General features: G+C 40.8%; 1 protein-coding gene across 4 annotated transcripts in view; it reads right to left on the bottom strand.

The window, feature by feature from the left end:
* Positions 1-9,402, bottom strand: part of LOC139756399 (protein kinase C, brain isozyme-like) — a 498,787-nt gene that overhangs the window by 13,906 nt on the left and 475,479 nt on the right. The gene's annotated exons all lie outside the window — the stretch shown is intronic.

Raw genomic sequence — 9,402 nt, 5'->3', positions numbered from 1 at the left:
TAAATGCTATATAAACAAAGACAAAGAAATGGATGAAAAGTGGAATACGTACATTTTCCACTGGAGTAAAATATATATTTCCCAAACATATGAAAGTTAATACATCAAACTGTATTACAATTTAGCAATATCATTTAAAATCAAAGCCCTATTCATGAAGGAATAAAGTCTGTAGTCACCCTTTAGTGGAATATCTAATATACGAGTGAATTTATTCACCTCAAAATACATACTCAAGGTAAGATATAAGAAAGCAAATAAAAAATTTAAAGCTTCAAAAGCTGCATTCAATTAAACATCTGTATTCAATTTCCATTTAACATCTCAATGAAATCACATTTCATACAAATGAAAATTGTAATAAAAGAACAATATCAAAACTAAGAATTCTGGCATTTCATGTAAAGATTGGCTCTGTTTCACAGATTATGCATAAAGGGGAAAATAAAACATATGAAATGTATATGATATGGAATCTTCTCTGCACAGTAAAATACCTTTTCATATGAGTAGATACTTAAAAATACAAAATGTACCCATAAATATACACATAATGATGTAGTTCTATTTGAACTATCAATCATCTATGTAGGGTATTTTTGGAACATGGGATACACTTAATAATCAATGATCTCCATAAAACTATAAGCAATATAAAATACATAACACAATTTTTTGTAGATGAACAATAATGCTTTGGACTCATAGTTTGAGAGAAGCTGTTGTTAAGTCAGCTTGATTATTTTCTCCAAAAAGTAAGCCCTATTTCTAACATGCATGCATATTTTCAAAAGATCCAAACCATATAAAATGCTTAATAAAAAAATGTAATTTGCAACCGTGATTAAAAAGAAGAATAAGAGCTGAAATTTCTCTTCCAGATTGTTGGTATTCCATCTGAATACAGTTTAGATGTAAGCTTGGTTTATGACTCAGTACAAATGTTCTATACCTTTCATACTCCAAATCCATTCCCTAAAAGTATTTGCTTCGCAAAACTATTTTCCCAAATGCATTCTAAAGAATTTTAACATATCAAAATAAAATAAAGGCAAGAAAGAACCTGGCTTAACAGTTAATGAAACCAAATACAAGTATTTATATAAACATACATATTTTTTCCTTTAGTATACAAAATTGCCTTTTCCCCCCTCAGTGAGGTAGCGCCAGGAAACAGATGAAAAATGGCCCATCCACTTATATATATATATATATATATATATATATATAAAATATATATAAATATATATATATATATATATATACTTTTTTTTTTTTGCTTTGTCGCTGTCTCCCGCATTTGCGAGGTAGCGCAAGGAAACAGACAAAAGAAATGGCCCAACCCACCCCCAATACACATGTATATACACATACACGTCCACACACGCAAATATACATACCTACACAGCTTTCCATGGTTTACCCCAGATGCTTCACAGGCCCTGATTCAATCCACTGACAGCACGTCAACCCCGGTATACCACATCGATCCAATTCACTCTATTCCTTGCCCTCCTTTCACCCTCCTGCATGTTCAGGCCCCGATCACACAAAATCTTTTTCACTCCATCTTTCCACCTCCAATTTGGTCTCCCACTTCTCGTTCCCTCCACCTCCGACACATATATCCTCTTGGTCAATCTTCCCTCTCTCATTCTCTCCATGTGCCCAAACCATTTCAAAACACCCTCTTCTGCTCTCTCAACCACGCTCTTTTTATCTCCACACATCTCTCTTACCCTTACATTACTTACTCGATCAAACCACCTCACACCACACATTGTCCTCAAACATCTCATTTCCAGCACATCCACCCTCCTGCGCACAACTCCATCCATAGCCCACGCCTCGCAGCCATACAACATTGTTGGAACCACTATTCCTTCAAACATACCCATTTTTCCTTTCCGAGATAATGTTCTCGACTTCCATACATTCTTCAAGGCTCCCAGGATTTTCGCCCCCTCCCCCACCCTATGATTCACTTCCGCTTCCATGGTTCCATCCGATGCCAGATCCACTCCCAGATATCTAAAACACTTTACTTCCTCCAGTTTTTCTCCATTCAAACTTACCTCCAAATTGACTTGACCCTCAACCCTACTGTACCTAATAACCTTGCTCTTATTCACATTTACTCTTAAAGTTCTTCTTTCACAAACTTTACCAAACTCAGTCACCAGCTTCTGCAGTTTCTCACATGAATCAGCCACCAGTTCTGTATCATCAGCGAACAACAACTGACTCACTTCCCAAGCTCTCTCATCCACAACATACTTCATACTTGCCCCTCTTTCCAAAACTCTTGCATTCACCTCCCTAACAACCCCATCCATAAACAAATTAAACAACCATGGAGACATCACACACCCCTGCCGCAAACCTACATTCACTGCGAACCAATCACTTTCCTCTCTTCCTACACGTACACATGCCTTACATCCTTGATAAAAACTTTTCACTGCTTCTAACAACTTGCCTCCCACACCATATATTCTTAATACCTTCCACAGAGCATCTCTATCAACTCTATCATGTGCCTTCTCCAGATCCATAAATGCTACATACAAATCCATTTGCTTTTCTAAGTATTTCTCACATACATTCTTCAAAGCAAACACCTGATCCACACATCCTTTACCACTTCTGAAACCACACTGCTCTTCCCCAATCTGATGCTCTGTACATGCCTTCACCCTCTCAATCAATACCCTCCCATATAATTTACCAGGAATACTCAACAAACTTAAACCTCTGTAATTTGAGCACTCACTCTTATCCCCTTTGCCTTTGTACAATGGCACTATGCACGCATTCCGCCAATCCTCAGGCACCTCACCATGAGTCATACATACATTAAGTAACCTTAGCAACCAGTCAACAATACAGTCACCCCCTTTTTTAATAAATTCCACCGCAATACCATCCAAACCTCCTGCCTTGCCGGCTTTCATCTTCTGCAAAGCTTTTACTACCTCTTCTCTGTTTACCAAATCATTTTCCCTAACCCTCTCACTTTGCACACAACCTCGACCAAAACACCCTATATCTGCCACTCTATCATAACACACATTCAACAAACCTTCAAAATAATCACTCCATCTCCTTCTCACATCACCACTACTTGTTATCACCTCCCCATTTGCGCCCTTCACTGAAGTTCCCATTTGCTCCCTTGTCTTACGCACTTTATTTACCTCCTTCCAGAACATCTTTTTATTCTCCCTAAAATTTAATGATACTCTCTCACCCCAACTCTCATTTGCCCTCTTTTTCACCTCTTACACCTCTCTCTTGACCTCCTGTCTCTTTCTTTTATACATCTCCCATTCAATTGCATTTTTTCCCCGCAAAAATCGCCCAAATGCCTCTCTCTTCTCTTTCACTAATAATCTTACTTCTTCATCCCACCACTCACTATATATATATATATATATATGTATATATATATATATATATATATATATATATATATATTTTTTTTTTTTTTTTTTTTTTTTTTTTTTTTTTTTTTTTTTATACTTTGTCGCTGTCTCCCGCGTTTGCGAGGTAGCGCAAGGAAACAGACGAAAGAAATGGCCCACCCCCCCCCCCCCCATACACATGTACATACACACGTCCACACACGCAAATATACATACCCACACAGCTCTCCATGGTTCACCCCAGACGCCTCACATGCCCTGATTCAATCCACTGACAGCACGTCAACCCCTGTATACCATATGACTCCAATTCACTCTATTCCTTGCCCTCCTTTCACCCTCCTGCATGTTCAGGCCCCGATCACACAAAATCTTTTTCACTCCATCTTTCCACCTCCAATTTGGTCTCCCTCTTCTCCTCGTTCCCTCCACCTCCGACACATATATCCTCTTGGTCAATCTCTCCTCACTCATTCTCTCCATGTGCCCAAACCATTTCAAAACACCCTCTTCTGCTCTTTCAACCACGCTCTTTTTATTTCCACACATCTCTCTTACCCTTACGTTACTTACTCGATCAAACCACCTCACACCACACATTGTCCTCAAACATCTCATTTCCAGCACATCCATCCTCCTGCGCACATCTCTATCCATAGCCCACGCCTCGCAACCATACAACATTGTTGGAACCACTATTCCCTCAAACATACCCATTTTTGCTTTCCGAGATAATGTTCTCGACTTCCACACATTTTTCAAGGCTCCCAAAATTTTCGCCCCCTCCCCCACCCTATGATCCACTTCCGCTTCCATGGTTCCATCCGCTGACAGATCCACTCCCAGATATCTAAAACACTTCACTTCCTCCAGTTTTTCTCCATTCAAACTCACCTCCCAATTGACTTGACCCTCACCCCTACTGTACCTAATAACCTTGCTCTTATTCACATTTACTCTCAACTTTCTTCTTCCACACACTTTACCAAACTCAGTCACCAGCTTCTGCAGTTTCTCACATGAATCAGCCACCAGCGCTGTATCATCAGCGAACAACAACTGACTCACTTCCCAAGCTCTCTCATCCCCAACAGACTTCATACTTGCCCCTCTTTCCAGGACTCTTGCATTTACCTCCCTTACAACCCCATCCATAAACAAATTAAACAACCATGGAGACATCACACACCCCTGCCGCAAACCTACATTCACTGAGAACCAATCACTTTCCTCTCTTCCTACACGTACACATGCCTTACATCCTCGATATATATATGTCTCCATGGTTGTTTAATTTGTTTATGGATGGGGTTGTTAGGGAGGTGAATGCAAGAGTTTTGGAAAGAGGGGCAAGTATGAAGTCTGTTGGGGATGAGAGAGTTTGGGAAGTGAGTCAGTTGTTGTTCGCTGATGATACAGCGCTGGTGGCTGATTCATGTGAGAAACTGCAGAAGCTGGTGACTGAGTTTGGTAAAGTGTGTGAAAGAAGAAAGTTAAGAGTAAATGTGAATAAGAGCAAGGTTATTAGGTACAGTAGGGTTGAGGGTCAAGTCAATTGGGAGGTAAGTTTGAATGGAGAAAAACTGGAGGAAGTAAAGTGTTTTAGATATCTGGGAGTGGATCTGGCAGCGGATGGAACCATAGAAGCGGAAGTGGATCATAGGGTGGGGGAGGGGGCGAAAATTCTGGGAGCCTTGAAGAATGTGTGGAAGTCGAGAACATTATCTCGGAAAGCAAAAATGGGTATATTTGAAGGAATAGTGGTTCCAACAATGTTGTATGGTTGCGAGGCGTGGGCTATGGATAGAGTTGTGCGCAAGAGGATGGATGTGCTGGAAATGAGATTTCTGAGGACAATGTGTGGTGTGAGGTGGTTTGATCGAGTAAGTAACGTAAGGATAAGAGAGATGTGTGGAAATAAAAAGAGCGTGGTTGAGAGAGCAGAAGAGGGTGTTTTGAAATGGTTTGGGCACATGGAGAACATGAGTGAGGAAAGATTGACCAAGAGGATATATGTGTCGGAGGTGGAGGGAATGAGGAGAAGTGGGAGACCAAATTGGAGGTGGAAAGATGGAGTGAAAAAGATTTTGTGTAATCGGGGCTTGAACATGCAGGAGGGTGAAAGGAGGGCAAGGAATAGAGTGAATTGGATCGATGTGGTATACCGGGGTTGACATGCTGTCAGTGGATTGAATCAGGGCATGTGAAGCGTATGGGGTAAACCATGGAAAGCTGTGTAGGTATGTATATTTGCGTGTGTGGACGTATGTATATACATGTGTATGGGGGTGGGTTGGGCCATTTCTCTCATCTGTTTCCTTGCGCTAACGCGCAAACGTGGGAGACAGCAAAAAAAAAAAAAAATATATATATATATATATATATATATATATATATATATATATATCAGGGCATGTGGAGCGTCTGGGGTAAACCATGGAAAGCTGTGTGGGGCCTGGATGTGGAAAGGGAGCTGTGGTTTCGGGCATTATTGCATGACAGCTAGAGACTGAGTTTGAACGAATGAGGCCTTTGTTGTCTTTTCCTAGCGCTACCCCGCAAACATGAGGGGGGAGGAGGATGGTATTCCATGTGTGGTGAGGTGACGATGGGAATGAACAAAGGCAGACAGTGTGAATTGTGTGCATGGGTATATATGTATGTGTCTGTGTGTGTATATATATGTGTACATTGAGATGTATAGGTATGTATATTTGCGTGTGTGGACGTGTGTGTATATACATGTGTATGGGGTGGGTTGGGCCATTTCTTTCATCTGTTTCCTTGCGCTACCTCGCAAACGCGGGAGACAGCGACAAAGCAAAATAAAAAAAATATATATATATATATATATATATATATATATTTTTTTTTTTTCATACTATTCGCCATTTCCCGCATTAGCGAGGTAGCGCTAAGAACAGAGGACTGGGCCTTTGAGGGAATATCCTCACCTGGCCCCCTTCTCTGTTCCTTCTTTTGGAAAAAAAAAATAAAAAAAAAAAACGAGAGGGGAGGATTTCCAGCCCCCCGCTCCCTTCCCTTTTAGTCGCCTTCTACGACACGCAGGGAATACGTGGGAAGTATTCTTTCTCCCCTATCCCCAGGGATATATATATATATATATATATATATATATATATATATATATATATCCTGAACATGCCTGAACATGCAGGAGGGTGAAAGGAGGGCAAGGAATAGAGTGAATTGGAGCGATGTGGTATACCGGGGTTGACGTGCTGTCAGTGGATTGAAGCAAGGCATGTGAAGCGTCTGGGGTAAACCATGGAAAGCTGTGTAGGTATGTATATTTGCATGTGTGGACGTATGTATATACATGTGTATGGTGGGGGGGTTGGGCCATTTCTTTCGTCTGTTTCCTTGCGCTACCTCGCAAACGCGGGAAACAGCGACAAAGTATAATAAAAAAAAAAAAAAAAATATATATATATATATATATAAGAGAGAGGCATTTGGATGATTTTAGCAGGGAAATAGTGCAAATGACTATGATGTGTATAAAAGAAAGAGGTAGGAGGTCAAGAGAAAGGTGCAAGAGGTGAAAAAGAGGGCAAATGAGAGTTGGGGTGAAAGAGTATCATTAAATTTTAGGGAAAATAAGAAGATGTTTTGGATGGAGGTAAATAAAGGGTGTAAGACAAGAGAACAAATGGAATAATCGGTGAAGGGGGCTAATGTGGAGGTAATAACAAGTAGTGGTGAAGTTAGAAGATGGAGTGAGTATTTTGAAGGTTTGTTGAATGTGTTAGATGATAGAGTAGCAGATATGGGGTGTTTTGGTCAAGGTGGTGTGCAAAGTGAGAGGGTCAGGGAGAATGATTTGGTAAGCAGAGAAGAGGTAGTGAAAGCTTTACAGAAGCTGAAAGCCGGTAAGGTGGTGGGTTTGGATGGTATTGCAGTGGAATTTATCAAAAAAAAATGGGGTGGCTGTGTTGTTGACTCGTTGGTGAGGATATTCAATGTATGTATGTTTCATAGTGAAATGCCTGACGATTGGCGGAACACATGCATAGTGCCATTTTACAAAGGCAAAGGGGATAAAGGTGAGTGCTCAAATTACTAAGGTATAAGTTTGTTGAGTATTCCTGGGAAATTATATGAGAGGGTATTGATTGAGAGGGATCAAGGCATGTACAGAGTATCAGATTGGGGAAGAGCAGTATGGTTTCAGAAGTGGTAGAATATGTATGAATCAGGAGTTTGCTTTGAAGAATGTATGTGAGAAATACTTAGAAAAACAGTTGGACTTGTATGTAGCATCTATGGATCTGGAGAAGGCATGTGATAGAGTTGATAGAGATGCTCTGAGGAAGGTATCAAAAGTATTTGGTGCGGGAAGTAAGTTACAAAAAATAGAGAAATATTTTTATCGAGGATGTAAGGCATGTGTATGAGTAGGAAGAGAGGAAAGTGAGTGGTTCCAAGTGAATGTCAGTTTGTGGCTGGGGTGCGTGATGTCTCCATGGTTGAGTCATTTGTTTATTTATCGGGTTGTTGTGGAGGTGAATGCAAGAGTTTTGGAGAAGGGCAAGTATGCAGTCTGCTGTGGAGGATAGGGCTTGGGAAGCGAGTAACATGTTGTCACTGACGATACAGTGCTGGTGGATGATTCGGGTAAGAAACTGCAGAAGTTGGTGACTGAGTTAGGTAAAGCGTGTGAAAGAAGAAAGTTGAGAGTAAATGTGAATAAGAGCAAGGTTATTAGGTACAGTAGGGTTGAGGAACAAGTAAATTGGGAGGTAAGTTTGAATGGAGAAAAACTGGAGGAAGTGAAGTGTTTTAGATATCTGGGAGTGGATTTGGCAGCAGATGGAACCATGGAAAAGGAAGTGAGTCACAGGGTGCGGGAGGGGGTGAAGGTTCTGGGAGCATTGAAAAATGTGTGGAAGGCGAGAACATTATCTCGGAAAGCAAAAATGGGTATGTTTGAAGGAATAGTGGTTCCAACAATGTTATACAGTTGCGAAGCGTGGGCTATGGATAGAGTTGTGTGTAGGAGGGTGGATATGTTGGAAATGAGATGTTTGAGGACAATATGTGGTGTGAGGTGGTTTGATCGAGTAAGTAATGAAAGGGTAAGAGAGATGTGTGGTAAAATAAAAAGCGTGGTTGAGAGCAGAAGAGGGTGTATTGAAATGGTTTGGTTACATGGAGAGAATGGGTGAGGAAAGATTGACAAAGAGGATATATGTGTCAGAGGTGGAGGGAACAAGGAGAAGTGGAAGACCAAATTGGAGGCGGTATGATGGAGTGAAAAAGATTTTGAGTGATCGGGGCCTGAACATACAGGAGGGTGAAAGGCATGCAAGGAATAAAGTAAATTTGAACGATGTGGTATACCGGGGTCGACGAGCTGTCAATGGATTGAACCTTGGCATGTGAAGCATCTGGGGTAAACTATGGAAAGTTTTGTGGGGCCTGGATATGGAATGAGGGCTATGGTTTCGGAGCACTACACATGACAAGTAGAGACTTAGTGTGAAAGAATGTGGCCTTCGTTGTGTTTTCCTAACGTTACCTCGCGTGCATGCAGGGGGAGAGGGGTGCCATATCAGTGAGGTGCGGGTGTTGCTGGAAATGGATGAAGGCAGCATGTATGAATATGTACATGAGTATATATGTATATGTATGTTGAAATGTATAGGTATGCATATGTACGTGTGTAGGCGTTTATATATATATATATACATATATATATATATATATATATATATACACATATATATATATATATTTTTTTTTTTTTGCTTTGTCGCTATCTCCCGCGTTTGCGAGGTAGCGCAAGGAAACAGACAAAAGAAATGGCTCAACCCACCCCCATACACATGTATATACATACACGTCCACACACGCAAATATACATACCTACACAGCTTTCCATGGTTTACCCCAGACGCTTCACATGCCCTGATTCAATCCACTGACAGCACGTCAACCCCGGTATACCACATCA

This window comes from Panulirus ornatus, chromosome 21 (assembly GCF_036320965.1).
Source record: "Panulirus ornatus isolate Po-2019 chromosome 21, ASM3632096v1, whole genome shotgun sequence".
Lineage (NCBI taxonomy): Eukaryota > Metazoa > Arthropoda > Malacostraca > Decapoda > Palinuridae > Panulirus > Panulirus ornatus.
The sequence above is the reverse complement of the archived record's forward strand: the minus strand, read 5'-3'. Positions and strand labels throughout refer to the sequence as shown.